The sequence below is a fragment of the Corvus kubaryi genome, unplaced genomic scaffold, assembly GCF_017639235.1.
Source record: "Corvus kubaryi isolate FWS band 111438036 unplaced genomic scaffold, C.kubaryi_AGA036_p1.0 133, whole genome shotgun sequence".
Lineage (NCBI taxonomy): Eukaryota > Metazoa > Chordata > Aves > Passeriformes > Corvidae > Corvus > Corvus kubaryi.
In genome coordinates this window covers 13,834,845-13,839,075 of record NW_024580667.1, presented here as the reverse complement: position 1 = coordinate 13,839,075, position 4,231 = coordinate 13,834,845, and positions in this window count along the sequence as shown.

Sequence of the window (4,231 nt, the reverse complement as noted above, 5' to 3'; positions counted from 1 at the left end):
TTGAGACTCCCACTCTTCTAATCTTCATTCCTGTTGAGCAGTTCAGCAGGTGCTGGAGAGGGAACAGGAGAGGAGGATGACTGGGCCAACAAACTATGCAGTTGCAAAATCTAATTTCCTTTGGAAATCAAGGTTTTAAGAGAAAAGAGTGAGCAATCCAGGCTAGTGAGGCATTACACATTGTCCACAAATGACTGCAGTGAGAGCCTTCTCCCATCTGTCACTCCCTAGACCATGTCTCTGTGCCTTCCTGCAGGTCAGAGCCATCTCCTCACAGCAATTATCACAGTCTTTGTCAGATGTGTCAAACAAGAACAGCACAGCACACAGCACATATTTTTCAGGGGTTGCTCCCTGTAATGAAACATCCTGGAAAACCTTGTAAATACTGCACAGACAATTGTAGCCTGCTGTGTCAAAAATTATGTCAAGGTCCCATGCATGCCTTTCCCTTGGGGGCTGTCATTCTGCACCAGGCACAGGGCATTGCCTCACAGATTCACACAGCTTTCATCTTTGGCTATGCTTGAGCAGTTAGGCTTCAGATGTGAATGTTAAGTCCTAAGGTTCTTGGGCAGAGCAGCTTTACTGCAGTGTTTTGCAGTGAAATACCTAGAGCTGAATGCTCACACACAGGCATTTGCCAGGAGTGATTTGCGGGGTCTAACAGATTTTTCAGAACAGGAGGAATGAGACCCTTGAGCATGTTGGGAACTCGTGGGAGCATCCAGTGATCTCCTTACTAAATAGACACTATTAATGCTTCTGCTCTAAAGTACCTCTGAGTATACAGATAGGGAAAAACAAAATCTTCTGAGTAGACAATTAAAAATGTTCCACATATATAGTGTTTTGTAAGGAGCTCTCTAAAGATTTGGGAGGAGGACAGTTGACTACAGAACAAGGATAGGGCTCTATATTAATGACTTGTTTAATTTTGTGTATTAAGACATGAAATATACATTATGTCTTTACTGGCATGTGAAAGGGGCAAGTTAGTGGTTCAGCATTAGGTTTAGTTTAGCAACCTGCAGCTTTCCCTGGGAGCTCAGAGGGGCTGCTTAGGGCAGGGCAGCCATTCTGTCCTCCTGTAGTCGTTTTCGGACAGCTCTGCACTCTTGCTCCAGCAGCTATCAGCTCTACAACACAGTGAAGGTGAAGGAGGTGAGAAGGGCCCCTCCATAAGGGTTTTAGAGGACCTTTAATGGTTACATCTTGTCCCAGCAATGCCCAAAGGCACAGAGACCAAGAGAGACCACGCAGTCAGGCAGCAGGGGGGTTTTCTCAGGGGCCCAGGGCGGTCCATGGGCAGAGTTGGGGTACAGGAACCACTAGGGAGAACCTGAGGGAGTGACCAGGGCTAGGGGCAAGGAAGAGCAAGGGGCAACAGTGTGGGATAAGAAAAGCGGTGGGTAAACAGAGCACCACAGCTTAGGAATTGACTTCTGCATCTAAGAAAGAGCCAAGGAATTACAGCTGCTAATGAGCTTGCTCTCATTGAATAGACCAAGAGAACAAAATGGCGCAGTTCTCCCGTAACCAAAAATCTAGGCTAGAAATAGACTGATTTTCCAATACAGGCTGTTGCAGCCTCCATTACATGATGCATCTCAAAAGCTGTTTGGTCCTCTAAGCTATGCAGTCGGAGTGACAAGGAAGATTCTTTCTCCTTGCAGATTCAAACTGCCTCCCTTCACCCTCCCACTTCATCACACCTTGCTGAAATAGCTCACGCTCAGCATCACTCAAGACCTATAGAGATCCTTAATTTATTTTGAATTGCTGGCTTGCTTTGTGAGGTAGAGTGTTGTACTCTATCATTGTATTTTCCAGCTGTATTGGCCTGGATCAAAGACCAGGAGGTCCTCAGTGGTAAAAACTAAGACCTACACTGTCAGATTTTAGTTTTATATAGATAGTTCTAGTAAAAGACCCTGACCTAACAAACATAAAATCTGAGAATAGCTGTGCTGATCAGAGGTTGAGCTATCTCCAAATCCTGTCTCTGACAGTGACTACATGTGCCTGTTTACAAAAGACTGTCAGGACAGACCAAGCACATAGCAATACTTCCTTATGTGTTATTTAGTCTCCAGCAGCTGGTGGTTCAGGCAGTCCAAAACCTTAATCAATATCTTTGTATTCAACTGCCCTTAATGGGTTTTCGTTTTCACCATATTTAAGCTTTTAGCATCCACAGCATCATAAGTCAATGAGCATGGCAGTATAATTATGCAATGTGTGAAGAAAAATTAATTTTATTTTGAATCAGCATCCTGATGAGTTCATTTGATGCCTTTCTTTTTATACTAGGGAAGAGAGTGCAGTCACTGCCCAGTGTAAGTCGCAAACTTCGGGTTACTCGTGACTTCATAAAAAACTGCTGCATCCACTTCAGGCACCTCCTTTGGAAATGGAGGACGACTAATTTATTTGATTGCTCCTCTTTTTAAAGCTGGTCTGTAACTTCAATCATCTTTATTGCCCTTCTCTAATCTTTGCCAAATGTTCTATCTGAATTGAGCAGTTGAGCTTGATATGAGTTGTATGGATTGATTTTTGAAGCTATGTTAATTCATATCATTTAGCTGCTGAACTAAAAATGCTCTCTCTGACACAGCACCACTATAAGAACTCAGATAATATATATGCTCTTTCAAGATACAGAATGAAACTTCTAGTAGTCTAATTATATGCAACATCAGTTAATTTAACAGTTCTTCATTTCATAATGTAAGAAAAATATCTATGAGTTAGTTACTCTTTCACATAAATTTCTGACAGAAATGTGTTTAATTCACAGAACAGGACTATTTTATTAGGACATTAATTTAGCAGTAAATATTCAGCTTAACAATTTCAAATAATTAATGCCTTTGCTGCTACACTGACACCTGAGATAGTAGAGATGGTGTTTGGCTCATGAGAAAAATTTTTTTAGTGATACTTTGAGGTTACCAGAACACAAAAAGTGTAACTTCAATATTGAAGAGTTATAGTCCATTTTACCAGATAATCAAAGCAAAACTTTTTAAAGTTCCTCAATGAGGGGTCCTTCAGGGCTCTAATTACTACAGGTACTCAACCCTCAAGCCCACTTGAAGCGAGATCTTTCAGGTAAGCTGAAGGCATTGCTACTATGGCAGGAGAGTGAGCAGTACTTCACTGTAGCTTGTGCTGGTAAGGAAATTACAGCACTTCTTAAAAACAGCCCTGAGGTTCATACTATTATTTTAGCACATTGAGCAGCTGTGTCTTCAGTCAATTTAATCAGCAAATTGTATGTCTTTTGGCTTGATCATGACCCAAACTCTTTTAATTAATTAGCTCAATTCTGTTCTTCAAACCACTGGAAATGAGGCACATCTTGACTGAAATAATTGTTCTTACCTGATGGGTCGGTCCCATTAGAAAAACTCCTGATTTCATGTAGGACAGGCAAGCCAAGGATCTGTTATTTTTTGCGCACACCCTTGGAAGCCGAGTGCCATGCTGCAGGTGTGCCCCATTGGGTACAGTCATTCTCACCCCCTTAGATTGGGTTAGATACATGCTCCTTACTGCTTGTGATCACTTCCTTTCTCCTTCCTTACATTTCTCACCCTATCAAAACAACAATGGAAGGGAAACAGAAACTTTATACCTGCTCAATTTTTTACAAATAAACCAGCTCAGCATTCCTCTACACTGGTTAAAAAAGGGTTGAAAACACAATCTCAAATTATAACAAAATGAAAAATGAGAGGAATGATTCATTTAACACCCAGCAATGAAAGCAGTGACTCAGCTGAGAGGGAACAATGAGAATTTATCCGCACTTCTCCAGGACTGGAACGAACTGCTATTTGCTCTCTTAACTATGGCAGTACTGCCATTTTCCAGCCTCATATTCAATTGATGTTTTTGGCTTAATTCTCAGCTGGGGAACTCTTTTATTTTTCTTTTTTCCCTTCCTTTCAGTAGCTTACAGGTAGCTAATAAAAGAGAGCCACCTACGCCAAGCTGTTTATTGCCACCTGCTCCCAGTGCCGGTGGGATGGCAGCAAGCAGGGGACAGGTGATTCAGTGTTAATTAGACCTTTCTGGCCCAGCAGCTTTCCTGAGGGCTGCAGTTACAAGTGACACTCTCAAATAAAAGCCCAGACAGGGGCTGCAGATATAAAATTGGCAATCCTTTAACCCTGTGTCATAGGTTAGCAAGCATAGTCCCGGAAGGGACGTCCTTGCTAAG